This window comes from Eleutherodactylus coqui, chromosome 6 (assembly GCF_035609145.1).
Source record: "Eleutherodactylus coqui strain aEleCoq1 chromosome 6, aEleCoq1.hap1, whole genome shotgun sequence".
Taxonomy (NCBI): domain Eukaryota; kingdom Metazoa; phylum Chordata; class Amphibia; order Anura; family Eleutherodactylidae; genus Eleutherodactylus; species Eleutherodactylus coqui.
The window spans coordinates 119,046,118-119,065,869 of NC_089842.1; positions in this window are offsets into that span (position 1 = coordinate 119,046,118).

The window sequence follows — 19,752 nt, forward strand, 5'->3', positions numbered from 1 at the left end:
GCTGACTTGCAGATGAACTTGTGGGATTCTGCAGCCAGGGTGAAACATTTGTTTTTTTTTTACAGAGAGCCTTGTGAGGAGTGAGTTGTCCCAGTGTTACTGGAAATCTGCATCTTCTTGCACCATAGAGAGAGTGCGACTTGGATTCCTGTAGTGGTGCTCCCCAGCTGTTTCAACATGAGTGCCAGAGGGAGATCTGCTGCTCATCCAAAGAAACGTCAGGTGTAATTACAAGCACTAAGCTTTCACCAGTAGAGAGACCATCAGAAAGTACGGATAGACCAGTAGCCAATATCCGGACATTCAAGTTTTGGTGGTGGGCAATTGTGAGTGCCATCACTTGGTCTCATCACCGGTAAAACGGATTGTTTTGACTTCATCACTGTACAGCTTCTCAAAGGGTACTGTACTAATACATTGTTCAGGGGACAGTGACTGTTTATGTTAGGTAGCGGATTTAGTCACTATATTAGCTGATGTTTCTGAAAGACTAAGTTACTTCATAGGAGACTTTTTTTAAACAGCATTTGTGGAGCTCTTTACCCCCTAGCAAGGAAAAACCATTTATGGATTGTGATAATGCTTGGGGAATGCTTAGAGGATTGTGTTGCTAATAGCCCAAAAGACATCTTTTGAGCGACTATCGTTGTGTGCATTTACACGGCAAGATGATCGCTCAAACGGCAGTTTAAGTGACAGTTTTGAGCGTTCACTTTGCATAAGTGTGTAAATGAAGGCTCATGCTGTATGCAGAAGACAAGTGGGACCGCTATCTGCTGCATACAGCTGTTGTCTTCTCAGAGTGCTCAGCTGGTATCCACGTGGCTGAGCCCTGGTAGCGGCGGAGAGGTGAGTATATATATATTTTTTAATTTTTTACACCAGCAAGGGATAATTTTCAGGGAAGGGCTTATATTTAAAGCTCTTCCTCGAAAGTCATTGCAGGGGTGCCGGCATCCTACACTCCGGCTGTGTTCATGGAGTGTTCATGGAAGTTATTTTCAAAATATCTGAGGCAATTGCCAGTAGTCTACATACCCATTTCTTTACCTACTTTCAGAGGAAAGATGAGAACATCCCATAATACATGAATGCTTTGCAAGAGATTCTGATTGGTAGTGCCAATCTGAGAGCAGATGCCCCAGAGAAGATGTTAACATTACACATCTTGAAAGGGCTGTTTCCATTCCAGTACAAGCTGAGTCAAGTGGGGTGGCCGCCATACCCATTGTGGCCCTAATATTATATCTGTATGCACAACGGTGCCCAAACCGAAAGGAACAGCCGGTGGCTTTCAGAACAGACTTTTGCTTGAAGGTGATTTAGGCCCCATTGCCCACTTGTAGAGCCTTTGAGTGGCCAAAACGACGGAGAACCCCCACAAATGAACCCATTTTGAAAACTAGACCCCTTAACAAATTCATCTAGGGATGTACTGCAGATTTTAGCTTGACAGTTTTGAATGAATCTAAGCAAATCAGGGGGGAAAAAATTATGATTTTCATTTTTTGGCAATTATGTCACTTTTAAAACAGTTTTTTTTTTGTACAGCACACATAGGAATGAAGACTTGTACCACAAAATGGATACCCCCATTTGTTCTGTGTTCATTGTGGCCCTAATATTATGTCCATATGCACAACGCGGCCCAAACCGAAAGGCGCATCAAACTTCAACTGTATCTTAACTTTAACATAATCGCCATTATCCATTGGATAACGGCGATCACGTGACCGTGGCTCTCAGCTACCTTTAGTAGCCAGGAACAAGGAGACTTTAAATTTTCCAGGCCCTCACCAGCTTCTGCGCTTGCGTCCGCCATTTTGCTGATGGGCACATGTGCCAAAGTTGGGGAAAGGTTCACCGATAAAGATCTCGTTGGGGGACATCGCCAGAGGCCTTAGGTAAGTAATTTCACCTTCCCTCAAGGATCGGATCCGTGATTGGAGGTGAAACTTTAACTATTTTAACTTGTACGTGATCGCCGTTTTCTATTGGAAAACGGCGATGACGTGACCAGGGGCTGCGTACTGGGGGCCCCCGTGAAATCTCCAGGTTCTTGGATATGTTTGATAGCCAGGAGCAGGGAGATTTTAAATTATCCTAGCAATCTGCGGCTTTTGTACGTGCACCCTCCATTTTGGCGGCGGCGTGTGTGCAGAAGCCGTGGTGAGGTCCACGGCTAAATCTGGGGCCTTAGCTATGATCCGTGAGGGAAGATGAAACTTAAACTTTTTTTTCTTCTTTGTTAAACTTTTTTGTACTTCATTGTTATCCATTGGATAGCAGCGATCATGTGACCGGGAACCGCATACAGCGGTCCCCGGTGCAATCTCTCTGCTTTCGGCTACACATGGGAGCTGGGAGCTAGAGAGATTTTAAATTTCCCAGGCCGCGCACCCGCCTGTGCAAAGCGCCCGACGTATGACATCGGGCACGCATGCGCAGAGGGCGCCGTCGGGACCCGGGAGGCCAGGACAGCGCGGGTCATCACAGAGGAGGCGGGTGAGTTCTTTCAGCTGCTCTGATGGATTCAATTTATCAGGGCAGCTGAATCTCTAACTTTTAAAAACTTTTTATTGACTTTTATATGATCGCTGGCATTCAGTAAATGCCGGCCCGGGATGACAGCTACAGTTTGCTGGCTACCTCCAGGAGCCGGCAGCATGGAGCTGTCACGTCCACAGCTTGCAGGCCCTTAATCTCCGCAGGAAGTATGTTTCTACATTCTCAAGGATTAAGGCCCTGCAAGCTAGGATGTAAAAAGGCAATGGGCTGGTCACTAAGGAGTTAAAAGACCAGCTAAATAATACTCCTAAGGCCCGCTGCACACAGGTGGCAATTCTACAGCAGGATTTCCCGCAGAATTTCCGCCCGTGCCCACTGCCATAAAATTGCATGCATGCATGCAATCCTATGCACACAGCCGTGACTTGTCCATGTGAAAACCACAAGGAAATCAAATCGCGGCATGTTCTATTTCTGTGCGGGTCTCGCAGAGGCCAGCACAGTAATGTCAGTAGAGACCCGCCGGCTCTGCTCTGCACATGCGCCGGATGGGCGGCAGCCAGCACTTCACAGAGAAGAGGAAACGTCGGGAGCGGGTGAGCCACAGGTCTCTGCAGGAGCACAGGTCCGCATCCCACTGCGAGAATTCTCGCAACGGCATTCAACCCGGCCGTCTGCAGGCAGCCTTAAACACTATAAAAATTGTACAGAACAAATCTAAGATTTGGTATCTGATGTTTTTCTAAAGAAAACAGTACAGCTCCTGAAATGGGAAACAGACCTTTTAAGACAAATCTCCCTACAAGAATGGTAAGCCGCTCTAAAATAAGCCATAAAATCTATGGCATGTGTCTCCCATCATGAACAGTATTTTAAACTACTGGTTAGATGGTACCTTTACTCCATTAACACTTTCACACATTTATACTAATGCATGTCCAAAATGTGGGAGAAACTGCGGACACAAAATAGTCCCATGGTTCTTTACATAATAGGTGCATCTCGGCTCTTCTATGCACTGACAGCGAAATATACGCCAGCTAAGAGCTGGAGAAGATTTGTGGTATAATTTACCCCAGTTTCTGATATAAGTTAGCTGAGCCAGCCACGTTCCCTGCCTCCTTTTTAGGAAGTGGCAGAGTGCAGAATACCTATCAAAAAGTCGCCAAATGTTTACATGATTGTGCCAATTTTTTAAAATTTTTTTTACTCAAAAAAAGGAGTGATACATCTCCCCCAACGTGTTGTGAAGGAAAATGGTCTAAAAGTCACTTAGATAAGTAAAAGCATTCCAAAGTTATCACTAAATAAAGGGAAACAGGTCAGAATTTGAAATTGAGCTTCTGTCCACAAGGCAAAAATAGCTGTGACTCTAAGGGGTTAATAACAAAATAAATAAAAAGTGCCAGCCTGCAGGAGCTGCTGCTACATGTCAATTCAATGGATATTTTTCCATTTATATATGAATACCTGTAATTTTACTGTTTGCTACAAGATGGCGCTACAGTGCACTAGAAAATATGGAAATCACCAGCTCTAGGAGCAAAAATGTGTTTACTGAGGCTTGATGCTGGCAGACTGATCCATACAAATATTAAAGGGAACCTGTCACCATATTTTCAACTATTAAACTCCCTATACAGTTTAAATAGTGCTGTAATGGGCATTTGCATAGTACACTTGTTAACCATTCTGTGCCAAGCCTACGTGTAAAATCAAATGTTTTAGTTTTCCTGCACTGCATGCAAAATATTGGTGACTGATCCGGTGGGCATGCCGGATAGCCATGGTGGGCTGGCCGGACCATTTCCCAAACACTGCTCCACTCTTAGTGTTCAAGAGCGATGACCGTCTCCTAAAGGGGATTCAGCTGCAGGATCAGTTCAACACCAGTGCTGAGCATGCTGCGGAAGGGCAGCAGACAGCTGGCAGTGCATCTACACAAACACACTGAGGCTTTTGGAGGGTGGCCTAGTGTTAGGAAGGTCAGCAAAGCAGCTGCTTCTGTCCAAGTCAAACGTCAAAGACAGACTGACGTTCTGCAGAAAGTACAGGGATTGGACTGCAGAGGAATGGGATAAAGTTATTTTCTCTGATGAAGCCCCATTCAGACTGCTTGGGGCATCTGGAAGAATGATTGTCCAGAGAATAAAAGAGCGCTACCATGAGCCCTGGGTCACGCCAACAGTAAAGCATCCTGAGACTATTCTTGTCTGGTGTTGCTTTTCATCCAAGGGAGTGGGCTCACTCACCATGTTGCCTAAAACACTTCGTGAATAAAAAATAGTATCTAAAATATCCTCCAAGGGCAACTTCTCCCAGGAATTCAGGAGAAATTCGGTGATGAACAATGCTTTTATCAAGGATGATGGAGACCATGTCACAAGGCAAAAATGATAACTAAATGGCATGGTGACCAAAATAATTGCATTTTGGGTCCATGACTAGGAAACTCCCCAGATCTCAATCCCATTGAGAACCTGCTGTCAATCTTAAAAAGCAAGTAGACAAACAAAAACACAAAAATTATGAAACTCCAAGCAACAATGGGTTGTCATCAGTCAGTCAACTTGATGTATTAGTCAATAAAAGTTTAAAAACTCATGGAATACTTATAATTGTACTTCAGTATACCATAGAAACATCGGACAAAGAGATACAGCAAACAGCAAACTAAAGCAGCAAACATTCTGAAAACCAAAATTTCTGTCAAATTCAAAACTTTTGGTCATGACTGTAAAATACTGTCTCCAATATACAGGAATATAACTACTATAATATTGCCTCCTATGTACAAGAATATAACTACCATAATACTGCCCCCTATGTACAAGAATATAACTACTATAATACTGCCTCCTATGTACAAGAATATATCTACTATAATACTGCCTCCTATGTACAAGAATATAACTACTATAATACTGCCCCTATGTACAAGAATATATCTACTATAATACTGCCCCCTATGTACAAGAATATAACTACTATAATACTGCCTCCTGCGTACAAGAATATAACTACTATAATACTACCCCTATGTACAAGAATATAACTACTATAATACTGCTCCTATGTACAAGAATATAACTACTATAATACTGCCTCCTATGTACAAGAATATAACTACTATAATACTGCCCCTATGTACAAGAATATATCTACTATAATACTGCCCCCTATGTACAAGAATATAACTACTATAATACTGCCTCCTGCGTACAAGAATATAACTACTATAATACTACCCCTATGTACAAGAATATAACTACTATAATACTACCCCTATGTACAAGAATATAACTACTCCCTATAATACTCCCTGCAATGTACAAGAATGTAATTACTATAATACTACCCCCTATGTACAAGAATAGAAGTACTATAATACTGCTCCCTATGTACAAGAATATAACTATTATAATACTGCCCCCTATGTACAATAATATAACTACTATAATACTGCCTCTTATGTACAAGAATATAACTACTATAATACTGCCTCTTATGTACAAGAATATAACTACTATAATACTGCCCCTATGTACAAGAATATAACTACTATAATACTGCCTCTTATGTACAAGAATATAACTACTATAATACTGTCCCCTATGTACAAGAATATAACTACTATAATACTGCTCCTCTATGTACAAGAATATAACTACCATAATACTACCTCCTATGTATAAGAATATAACTACTATAATACTGCCCCCTATGTACAAGAATATAACTACTATAATACTGCCTCCTATGTACAAGAATATAACTACTATAATACTGCCTCTATGTACAAGAATATAACTACTATAATACTGCCCCCTATGTACAAGAATATAACTACTATAATACTGCCTCCTATGTACAAGAATATAACTGCTATAATACTGCCTCCTATGTACAATAATATAACTACTATAATACTGTCCCCTATGTGCAAGAATATAACTACTCTAATACTGCCCCCTATGCACAAGAATATAACTACTATAATACTGCCCCCTATGTACATAAATATAACTACTATAATACTACCCCCTATGTACAAGAATATAGCTACTATAATACTGCCCCTATGTACAGGAATATAACTACTATAATACTGCCCCCTATGTACAAAAATATAACTACTATAATACTACCCCCTATGTACAAGAATATAGCTTCTATAATACTGCCCCTATGTACAGGAATATACCTACTATAATACTGCCACTATGTACAGGAATATAACTACTATAATAGTGCCTCCTGTGTACAAGAATGTAACTACTATAATACAGCCCCCTATGTACAAGAATATAACTACTATAATACTGTCCCCTATGTACAGGAATATAACTACTATAATACTGCCCCCTATGTACAAGAATATAACTATTATAATACTGCCCCTATGTACAGGAATATAACTACTGTACTATAACACTGTAAAAGACTATAACTACTATAATACTGCTCCCTATGTACAAGAATATAACTACTATAATACTGCCCCTATGTACAGGAATATAACTACTGTAGTATAACACTGTAAAAGACTATAACTATTATTGAGGTTACTCACTATTGCAGATATACAAAAAAAAGTCATCATCATGGAGGCAGGGATTTTTCTGCACTTCCTGTCACTCATCCTGTTGAAGAACATTACAGTTATTCTTGCCTAGATGGCTGATAACAGGAAGCAGCATGCTATATGTAATAAATGGAGGGAAGACTTTATGGCTATTATCCTATATTATAATGTCTTGTGATGTATTTACAGTTTCTGTCGATTTCCTGACTCATCTGGGTCCCTATTATAATTCCATGTGCAGAATGTACAGGTTATAGAGCTGCGTCCGTCCTGTGGGTTGTGTTTTGAAGGAACCGTTGAGTCAGACACCAGCACAGCGTGGACTGTGCATTCTGCAGCGCACTCCGGATCCGATGTGGGAGGAAACTAGAAAGTACAAGAGTGCTGAGAAATCCGGAGGACTACATGTTCACCAACTAAAAATAAACTTTCTTTTTGGATTTGCTGGTAACCATGGAAACAGGACATTTCAGGTTGAAGGTAGCTATAAAGCACTTCCCTTGCATGGGAGGATGTGGGTTTATACACAGCAGCAGCTGGTCATTCTCATCTACAGACAGTTCATGTTTAATGATAGGACTGTAAGGCAAAGAAGATGCACTGCAACCTCCGGGAAGTGACTGTGGTCTTTAAAGGGCAACTCAAGTCACTGCTAACAATAATAGCTGCAGTAACAAGTTAAAGGTGGAGATGTATTAGGGCTGGAGTTTCAAATGCTGGTCTTTATACGATTCCCACAGGCACGTGACCGATCAGCCACACACAGGCCTCAGTGGCCATAGAAGAATCACTGCTGAAGCCTGAGTGGCTGAGCGATCACATGCATAATGAACGGTACATGACCGCCCGCCGATTCTTTGGGGGTTCGTGTAGCAGGGGCACCAGGGCAATGGCACTGGATGAGCAAACACTGGGAAAGGTGAGTATTCAATTTTTCTTCATTTTAAGCCCTTTTAAAGTTATTTTATGTCCTAGAAAATCCCTTAATGCATTAAGAGGTGCGTGACTCTTCATACAATAGTTGCATCTTCTTGAGCCTTCTTTGGGCCTAGGAAAAAATATACAAAAGCTGCAAAGTGGAGCAGATTTCTGGCATATTTTACAGTAGTTTCAGGAATAAAATAATACAGAAATATGTGCGAGCAGGGCGACCAGTCACCCTCCCATCAAGCCACAGCCCCCCTAAACTGTAGTGAGCAGCATAAATATTAATACATTCGAAGCTTTTTGCACAAGTAAGGTTTGTACCAGAATTTGTGTTTGTTTCTTTAAAGCCACTCTTACCATGATAAATCTCCTCCAAAGAGCAGTTACAATTCTAGTTACATCATCAGCATGTACAAGAATATAACTACGGTAATACTGCACCCTATGTAGAAAAATTATAGTATTACAATAGAATCCAGTATGTGCAACAACCTAACTACTATAATACTGTCTCCTATGTACAAGAATATAACTACTATAATACTGCACCCTGTGTACCCTAATATAATCACTATATTACAGTTCCCTATATACAAGTACTAGCTGATATACCCGGCTTCGCCCGAGTTAATTTGGTACTGGTGTTTATATGGTGTTCACACGGACAATCTTATGAAGTCGTGCTTACTTTAGAGATACCGGAAAAACATATGTTCACCATTTTGCATAATTCTCTGCGTTACCCAGGAAACACCACGTGGAGGTAACCATGCGACGTTTACTTTATATAAAATGACATCAGGAAGTGAGAGAATTAGACTACGTACATAAAATTTGGACACTAATTCTTTTGCGCATAGAATTGAATAATCAAGTTGAGACCCATTAACTTTTCCTATTTATGACATAATCAATGCTCGTGCCAAATTTCCCGTTTCTATGACACCGGAAAGTGAAAAAATTACATTCCGCACGTAAAATTTGGACGCTAATTCTTTTGTGCTGGAATTGAATAATTGAGTTGGGACCTATGAACTTTTCCTATTTATGACATAATCAATGCTCGTGCCAAATTTCACGTTTCTATGACACCGGAAAGTGAGAAAATTAGATTCCGTACGTAAAATTTTGGACGCTAATTCTTTTGCGCATAGAATTGAATAATCAAGTTGGGACACATTAACTTTTCCTATTTATGACATAATTAATGCCCGCGCTAAATTTCATGTTTCTATTACATTGGGAAGTGAGAGATTTAGATTATGTACGTAAAATTTCGACGCTAATTCTTTTGCACATAAAATTGAATAATGGAGTTGGGACCCATTGGCTTTTCCTATTTATGACATAATCAATGCTCGTGCCAAATTTCCTGTGTCTATGACATCGGGAAGTGAGAAAATTAGATTCCGTACGTAAAATTTGGACGCTAATTCTTTTGCGCATAGAATTGAATAATGGAGTTGGGACCCATTAGCTTTTCCTATTTATGACATAATCAATGCTCGTGCCAAATTTCACGTTTCTATGACACCGGAAAGTGAGATAATTAGATTCCGTACGTAAAATTTGGACGCTAATTCTTTTGCGCATAGAATTGATTAATCGAGTTGGGACCCATTAACTTTTCCTATTTATGACATAATCAATGCTCCTGCCAAATTTCGAGTTTCTATTACACCGGGAAGTGAGAGAATTAGCCTTCGTACGTAAAATTTGGACGCTAATTCTTTTGCGCATAGAATTGAATAATCGAGTTGGGACCCATTAACTTTTCCTATTTATGACATAATCAATGCTCCTGCCAAATTTCGAGTTTCTATTACACCGGGAAGTGAGAGAATTAGCCTTCGTACGTAAAATTTGGACGCTAATTCTTTTGCGCATAGAATTGAATAATCATGTTGGGACCCATTAACTTTTCCCATTTATGACATAATCAATGCTCGGGCCAAATTTCTATGACATTGGAACGTGACAGATTTAGATTACGTACGTAAAATTTCGACACCAATTCTTTTGCGCTAGAATTGAATAATCGAGTTGGGACCCAATTACTTTTCCTATTTTGGAGATAATCTATGCGTGTGCCAAATTTCATGTTTCTACGACATCGGGAAGTTGGAGAACTTTTGGCGAGTCAGTCAGTCAGCGAGTGAGTCAGTGAGTCAGCAAGTCAGTGAGGGCTTTCGTCTTTATATATATATAGACATAACTACTACAATACTGGCATCTACTTTTAAAAATATACCCACTATAATACTGCCCCCTATGTACAAGAATATAATTACGGTAACACTGCCCCCTATGTACAAAAATTATAGTATTTACAATAGAATCCCGTATGTGCAATAACCTAAATACTATAATACTGGCATCTATGTACAAGAATATACCCACTATAATACTGTCCCCTATGTACAAGAATAAAACTACTATAATACTGCTCCCTATGTACAATAATATAATCACTATATTAGTGTCCCCTAGGTACACGTATATAACTACTATAATAAAGGCCTCTATTTAAAAATTTACCCACTATAATACTGCCCCTTATGTACAAGAATATAACTACTATAATACTGCCTCCTATGTACAAGCATATAACTAATATAATACTGCCCCCTATGTACAAGAATATAACTACTATAATACTGCCTCCTATGTACAAGACTTTAACTACTATAATACTGCTCCCTATGTACAAGAATATAACTACTATAATACTGCCTCCTATGTACAAGAATATAACTACTGTAATACTCCCTGCAATGTACAAGAATGTAATTACTATAATACTACCCCCTATGTACAAGAATAGAAGTACTATAATACTGCTCCCTATGTACAAGAATATAACTATTATAATACTGCCCCCTATGTACAAGAATATAACTACTATAATACTACCTCCTATGTACAAGAATAAAACTACTATAATACTCCCTGCAATGTACAAGAATGTAATTACTATAATACTACCCCCTATGTACAAGAATAGAAGTACTATAATACTGCTCCCTATGTACAAGAATATAACTATTATAATACTGCCCCCTATGTACAAGAATATAACTACTATAAGGCCTTAGTCAGACGGGCGTTTTTCTGCGCGATTTGCGCATGCGCATGCGTCCGTCGATTTTATAAAACCATTGCTTTGCAATGGTATCGGACACATGAGCGCTTTTTATGCGCTGGTCCGATAAATTATCGAACAGAAATCGCAGATCGCACCTATCTGCGATCTGCGATTCCTGTTCTCTTCTCTATATGCGCTCAATGGGGCCGGCGGCAGCAGCGCCGACCCCATTGAGAACATATAGAAGACAAATCAATCTTCTCTGCCACAGCTGTAACAGCTGTGGCAGAGAAGAACGATGTTTGCCCATTGAATTCAATGGAGCCGGCAATACAGCAAGTTCCACTGAAAGCAATGGGCTGCTGGCGTGCGCGGGATGAATTGTCGGGAAGGGCTTAAATATATAAGCCCTTCCCTGCAATTCATCCAGAAATGTGTAAAAATAAAAAATATATATACACCTGCTCCCGGCAGCCGGAGTTCCGCGCGGCCGGCCTGCAGTGGGTGTGAAGGGGGTGTGAGTCAGACCTGCCCCCTGATTGGCTCAGCAGTGGGTGTGAAGGGGGTGTGAGTCAGACCTGCCCCCTGATTGGCTCAGCGCTGAGCCAATCAGGGGGCAGGTCTGACTCACACCCCCTTCACACCCACTGCAGGCCGGCCGCGGGGAACTCCGGCTGCCGGGAGCAGGTGAGTATGTATATTTTTTTTAATTTTAACACTTTTCTGGATGAATTGCAGGGAAGGGCTTATATATTTAAGCCCTTCCCGATAATTCATCCCACACTCGCCCGCAGCGCATTGCTTTCGACAGCCGGCTCCATTGAATGCAATGCGCTGGACAGCTCCGGCCTGTTTCTAATGAAACGCGGCTAGGAGCAGATTTTCGGGCGATTTTCGGGCACCGGTCACGCGATTTGCGGATGCGCATCCGTCATGCGATCCGCAAATCGCGCGAAAAAACGCACGTCTGACTAAGGCCTAATACTGCCTCCTATGTACAAGAATATAACTACTATAATACTGCCCCCTATGTACAAGAATATAACTACTATAATACTGCTCCTATGTACAAGAATATAACTGCTATAATACTGCCCCCTATGTACAAGAATATAACTACTATAATACTGCCCCCTATGTACAGGAATATAACTGCTATAATACTGCCTCCTATGTACAAAAATAGGAGGCCAATCCCACTCCATACAATGTGAGTGTTGTCTGTTTCTTATGGTTGACACCCACCGGCATACTGAGCATGGCTGTTAACCCCTTAAATGCCACTGTCACTTTAATGGTAGTATCTAAGGCACTAAAATTAATGTCTTCACCTCTGCAATACTATGGAAATCCTGACCTGTTGGGGGGAATGGAGTTTAGGAATTAACAATCTAGGGCAGTGTTCCTAAATCTGGAGCTTTCTAGCTACTGCAGTTCCACAGACTCTGAATGGCGACTAGGGCGTATACTATGCATGACCATCACTCCATTCAAAAGTCTAGTTGTGGTTTCTTACATCCAGCGGTGTCCCACCAGTTGGACCCCCATCAATCTTGCATTTATCAGTTAGCAATTGGAGAGTTGATAGATTATTCTGGCTCAAGTACCTCCTTAACTCACTAAAAACTCTATTTAGCCTGTTTCTGAAAAAGCTGGGTAACATTCAATAAGGTCACTATCATATCTCCCGTAGGGGCTGGCACAGAGCAAATATATCTAAATATAGGGTCACTATTACTACTGGGGCCACTAACAAGGGCACTGTTAGCACTGGGGCAACTATGGGGATCACTATTACTACTGGGGCCTCTGTGGACTACTATTACTACTTGGACCACTATGAGGGACAGCCAGGAGCGTAAGTATAGAGGGTGCAGTGGGTGCAGTTGCACCTGGGCCCAGGAGCACTAGGGGGCCCATAAAGTCTCTTGCCCATATTGCAAACCAATACTATCAACGAAGCTTCATAGCTGGGGGCCCAGTTCCAGATTCTGCACCTGGACCCAGCAGCTTCAAGTTACGCCTCAGGGGGCCACTATTACTACTGGGGCTACTATTGGGGGCATTATCACTTCTGAGACCACTATGGAGGTCACTCTTACTACCTGGGCCACGAACAAGGCACTGATACTCCTGTGGGCCACTATGGGGATCACTATTACTACTGGGACGACTATGGGGATTACTATTCCTACTGGGACCACTATGGGGATATCTATTTCTACTGGGGCCACTGTGGAGCTCATTATTACTTCTGAGACAACTATGGGGCCACTCTTACTACTGGGGCCACTAACAAGGCACTGTTACTACTGTGGCCACCATTGGGGGGGGGAGGGGCACTGTTACTACTGTGGCCACCATGGAAGACACTATTGCTACTGGGGCCACTATGAGAGTTATTATTACTACTGGGGCCCCTGTGGGGACTACTATGACTACTTGGACTACTATGGGGGACAGCCAGGATTGTAAGTATAGAGGGTGCAGTTGCACCTTGGCCCAGGAGCACTAGGGGGCCCATAAAGTCTCTTGCCCATATTGCAAACCAATACTATCAATAAAGCCTTATAGCTGGGGGCCCAGTTACAGATTCTGTACCTGGACCCAGCAGCTTCAAGTTACGCCTCTGGGGGCCACTATTACTACTGGGGCCACTATTGGGGTCATTATCAATTCTGAGACCACTATGGGGGTCACTCTTACTACTGGGGCCACTAACAAGGCACTGTTACTCCTGTGGGCCACTATGGGGATCACTATTACTACTGGGGCCACTTTGGGATTACTATTCCTACTGGGACCACTGTGGGGATATATATTCCTACTGGGACCACTGTGGAGCTCATTATTGCTTCTGAGACCACTATGGGGCCACTCTTACTACTGTGGCCACCATGGTGGACACTATTACTACAGGGGCCACTATGAGAGATATTATTACTTCTGAGACCACTATGGGGATCACTATTACTACTGGGACTGCTATTGGGGTCATTATTACTTCTGCAACCACTATGGTGTCACTATTACTGCTGGGGCCACCAATGGAGAACTGAAACTACTGGGGCCACTATGGGAAACACTATATTACTATTGGGGCCACTAGTGGGGCTATTAAAGGGTTCACTATTACTGTGAGGGGATCACTAAAGGACACTATTAGAGGATGCAGAGGTTGTGGCTTTGTGTAAGAGGGGCATGACTTGACAAAAAGTTGTCCTACCTTTCATTGTTCAAAACTTGGGAGGGATGCTAGCAGCCTCAAAAGCTTGCACAAATAGTGCTCCTATAATATATGTTCTAGTTTATAATGTAGAACGTTTGTCTTTTGTATACAATAGTATCTAACATCACATATTTCTGCCACACTACGTTTGCTCTACATTAAATATACATGAGTTATGTGGCTTTCTAACTAGGCTGGTTTACTATTCAGAGACCTGGAAAAGTTGGATGATACTCCTAATGTTGGCTTTATTGAAGGCCTTATCAATTGTTACCCGGTTTTCCCCAAACCAATGAACAATGTAGCTGGACACAAGGGAAAGGTTTATTGTTTTATATGTGCTGAAGATGTTTTTCTGCATCTTAGAGGTAAGGGCCCTTTAAGAGTGGGCATTAGGGAGTTAAATGTAAGCATGGCCTCAGCCGCTCCAGCCTTGTTTCTGGAGAAATCAAGTTTTATTTCATCACACGGTGCCCGGGAGACGTCTCCTCGGGAGGGATGAGGTAGAGCTACACAAGCAGCCTTGTGTGCGAGGAGATTAATGTCCTGTGCAGGGCAGTATTGCAGCACGGTCACCTCAGGCTGATGCAATGATTGACTCAGTGAGAGCGCGCTGCGATGTCTGCACCTTATCGCCTGCGATGCTCTGCAGAATCACTCATCTAATTGTCGGAGGTCACACAATCCTTGCGGATAGTGCATGCCTTTACACGAGTCTAGTAATTCCAGGGACAGTCACATGCTATGAGTGTGCCCTGTATCAAATCTGCAATCAAAGGCAAAACAGATATGGCGCTATGCCTAGTGCAGGGTGTGTGAGGGCAGAGCATGGCACAGGGATTCAAAGAACATCAACCGTATAACCCCTGTGTCCACCCCTCAGGCCCTACACTAGGCTTAACACACTATTAGTTTTGTCTTGACTGTTAACACCTTTAACCCCTTCCCAGGCACAGCCATTTTTATAAAGGACTTTACATTAGAGATGAGCGAGCATTCGGGTGCCGGCAGGGGATGGGGGGCGGCCGGGGAGTGCGGGTAGAGAGGGGGGAGATCTCTCTCTCACCCTCCCTCCGCTCCCCACTGCTCACTCCCGCAACCCACCGCTCACCCCCGCCGGCACCTGAATCTTTGCGGACGAGCAGGCAGATACTCGAAAAGGCTGATACTCGCTCGAGTATTTGTCCTTAAAGAATATGCTCGCTCATCTCTAATTCTGACATTTAAAAATCGCAAATCCCAGTTGTGCTAAAATTTGCAACGTTTCTGCTTTTTACCTGTCCTCAACTCTTTTGTAAAACAAAAGCGGGTGGAGCTTGGAGAGGGGGCGGTGCCACACACAGCTCTTCATATTCACTGTCATTTACACCAAAAACTGGTGTAAATTATAGCGCAAAACTATAGCATGTTTTATCTGCCAAAGATTTCAGCAAGTGGCACATGGCTGACACATCTTACTCCATCGTTATTGTGTACAACACCGGCCTTAGATGAATGTGCTGTATATATATATATATATATATATATATATATATATAATATATATATTTATTTTTTTTAATGTGGTACGACTTAAAAAAAAAAACTAAAAAAATCTTTCAGTAACCTTATTCTGACTCTCATAACTTTTTTTATTTTTCATTGTTTTTGAAGGCAAGTTGTAATTTGCATTGGTACCATTTTGGGAGACATACAACTTTTGATCACTTTTTTTTTATTTTTTTTATTGCCGACGGGGTGACCAAATTGTTTTTTTAATGCAATGTAAATAATATAATATTTAAATAGATTGGACTCTTGCGGGGTTGGTGAAAACAATTAGATTTTTTTTTAAAATTATTTTATTTATTTTTTACAGATAATGCGAAGAAAAGGGTTTTATTCAAACTTTTTAATATTTCTTTGGGCTATATTGAAAAAACCTTGATGAGACTTATTTGTCTATATTTCTTTACACTTCACTAGTGAACTTGAACTAGTGATCATCTGATCACTTCCACAATATAACGCAATAAGTTGAACATATATTGGCATCCTATTAAGCCCTGCCACAGACAGGGATTAATAGAAGGAAATCCATGATAGGCCTGGAAGCCTTCACTATTTGACTGTCTGCCATTGCAACCAAACCACACACTGTGACTTCATACCGTAGGGGCTAATCGGAGGACATAAGGAGCTCCCTCCCTCTGTCAACCCATTTAAATGTTGCCATCAGCACTGACAGCAGTTACTAAATGGTTGGGATCAGAGTTAACTACAATCTTGGCTGCTGCAGCTGTGTGTCAGCTATATTCTGCTGCCGGCATCCACCACATATGAACTGGGATGTAAAAGGGACAAGGTTTATGCAAACCTTTCCCAAGAGTGGGCTTTGGGGTATTAGCAGGCAGACTGGAAATGTGTTTTTTTGGGAGCGGGGCTTAACCCATAGCAATCCAATTTTGGATTCAGGGTTTCCTAGGGGGCTTTCTCTTTCTGACATTATACATTTGCGCTGTCTGCTGGCTAGAGCCAGTATTGCGGTATGGGACATGCTGGAGAGGCCCCTGACAACAGGGCGGCCAGTAATACACAGTAAGAATACCCTGCCGGACGTCTTCCGACATCGGAGCTGTACAGCATTCAATCAGAATGTCTTCAGACGTCAGACAGTGCATTGGAAAGGGTTAAATCTCTGAATTTGGTGTTGTAAATGTTACTAAGTACTTCCTATTTGCTTTTATAAAGACACATGCAGAAAACAAAATAAGAGCCCAGTAATCTCTTTTAAAGGTGATATGCCATGTAATTGGCAGGTTTTGTACTCTTTGTTTCCTCCTTAAGTATGTAACATTCGCTGATCTCTATAACAACAGTCTGAAGAGTTTTGGGTTTGCGTCTTTCATCGGCTCCAAGGAATTCCTGACATTAGGGGCACAACCGTCTGTGATAAAAATATCCAAAAATATGTCCAGGGAGCCTGACTAAATTGATCTGCACTTTAATTGCCTGTTATTTAATCTTGTGAGGAGATGGTACAAAGCGGCGCTTGTTACCATGGCAACTGTGAGGTGTGATTACTTTTTTTAGTATACTGACACAGACTATATGAGGTGGTGGAGTCAACTTTTATAATGGTCCAAAACTCTGTGCTTGCAAGATGTGATGGGGTGAATCAGGGAGAATGAGGGGAGCCTCGGGTGACCCCAAACAGTTCTAGTTCAGCTGTAACTTATAAATTAGTCATGTGACTATTGTGTCAGTTAAGATACATTTAGTAAAATGATGGTAATCGAGCACCTCTCCAATACACGCCATGTTGGATTGTTGGCAATTACCACTGGATGTCTAATAGTCTGGTCATGATCAGGCTATGCAGACATATTTCTGCTGCCTCCCCAGAGCCAGGAAGTCCCTGTATAAGAAATTTTGTGAACCAGGAAGCTCAGGATGAACAGAGGCCTTTTCAAATATATGGTAGTTTGTGTTTCAATCACTTAATATTTTCAAGATCTTTAACTGCTGTAAATGAATGAGATAGTTTTGTAGAGGCAACATTAGGGTTAGTTCGTGCTCTGGGAACTCAGCATAAAGTAAAGGTCCATTTACACACACAGATAATCGCTCAAAATTTGTCAGAAACTGCATTAGCTACTAATGGGCTAATCAGCCCATTAGTAGCTATGTAGCTTCATTTGCATGTATTTAGAGAACAGCGGGTGGTCTGTTCTCTAAATACATCGCTATTGTTCTCCAGTGGGACAGCAACTGAAAGAATGTCATCAGTGCTGCCTGCGGAGAACTCAGTGTGAAGTCCCTCTTATCAGGGACGATGGATTTTAAACTGAGCTGAACTCAGCGATGGACGAAAAGTGCACGGTAAGTGCACGATGGCCACACATTTACAAGCATGATTATCGCTTAAAAGGTGGCTTTTGAGCGATAAATGTTGTATGTAAAAGGGCCTTAACAGAATCTTTAGAATAACAGAGTTGCCTCCTCCTAGTTCCTAATGCTCAGCCTGACTGTCAGTCTTCACTGCTGTTCTTTTATTTTGTTCAAGACCATGGAAGCCCAGGTTGAATAAAGCTAGTTTTTTTGTTTTTTTTTTATAAGAGGCACTAACATTCTGGCCAATTATGCTCATCTAATAGCCCGTGTTTGTCTAATCAATCTTGTAATATAATTTCATTGAAAATGTTGTTGTTTTACCACTGGAAATCAAGTTTGAAGTGGCTGCCACTAGGGGTCTCCCAGCCCCTCTTCAATCCACTGCCTGTTGTTAGGTATTGAGCTTCTGTAGTTACTGGGATGCTAGAGCATGGAGGTGCAGCTATCTTCACAGGTTGCTTTCCTTTACTCACAGGCTGACAGATCTGCAGACACTGTGTCTGCAATGTCCACAGTCTTTGCCTCTCCTGCTGTTACAGCACAGGCATTTATGCACACATTATATTGGGTTTACCAATCATTTAACCAGAATGTCCCTGAATGCTTGAATCGTTCTGGGGCAGCAGATACTACTTCCCTGCTGCTTGGAGCAGACATAGAGCATAGAAAGTGAGGGCAAGAAAGTGAACTACTGGCAGAATGGTAGGCTTGCTTCATGCACCCTGCCTGAAAGTGGATTGCAAACAGCAAAGCAGCAGAAAAATGGGGAAGACCACCTGAAAATCAGAACTTAAAAGTATGCAACAGGATGCAAACAGCAGAAAATGAGAGGGTAAGGAGAGCATCTTATATTTTAAAAAGGTCGTTAAAAAAAACTGAGCTACGCATTTTACATACTTTGTATTTCAACCTCCATTCCTTTTTCAAGATCTCTGGCTGCTGCCAATGAATGGAAACATTTTTGTATACAAGAGACATCAGGGGATGTTTGTATGTTGGGACCCCAGTATATAGTAGCTGAAATTCTCCAATATTAGGGTATATTCACACAAATCCAGGTTTCTCAATACCAGGTTTCTTTAACAGATATGCAGTTTGATGTACTGTGGATCTGCACAGGGATTAGCCCCATTGCATGGACTAATCTGATGGATTTTCCATGGAGAATCCACCAGAATAAAGGCCCATTTACACGAGCCGATGATCGCTAAAAAAAAAACGCTAAAAGGCGATCGTTTGAGCAATAATCGTTGCGTCTAAATGTGCGCCCATCGTGCACAGCTAGCTGATCGTTAAATTCAGTCCAACCTAAAAATCCTGGTTCAGCCTTATCAGCAGTTCTCCACGGGGAGTGCTGATAGCATTGTTTCCCACTGGAGAACAAAGGATCTGAATGCAGATAAGAGCCCTTGGGCTATTAACTGCTCTCAGCTAAGGCTTCATTTGCACACTTAATTGCTCTTAAGTAGCTACTTAATAGTTTATGCAAAATGATCACTCAAAGCTGTCACTCAAACTGTCCTTTGAGCGATCTCTGAGTGATCA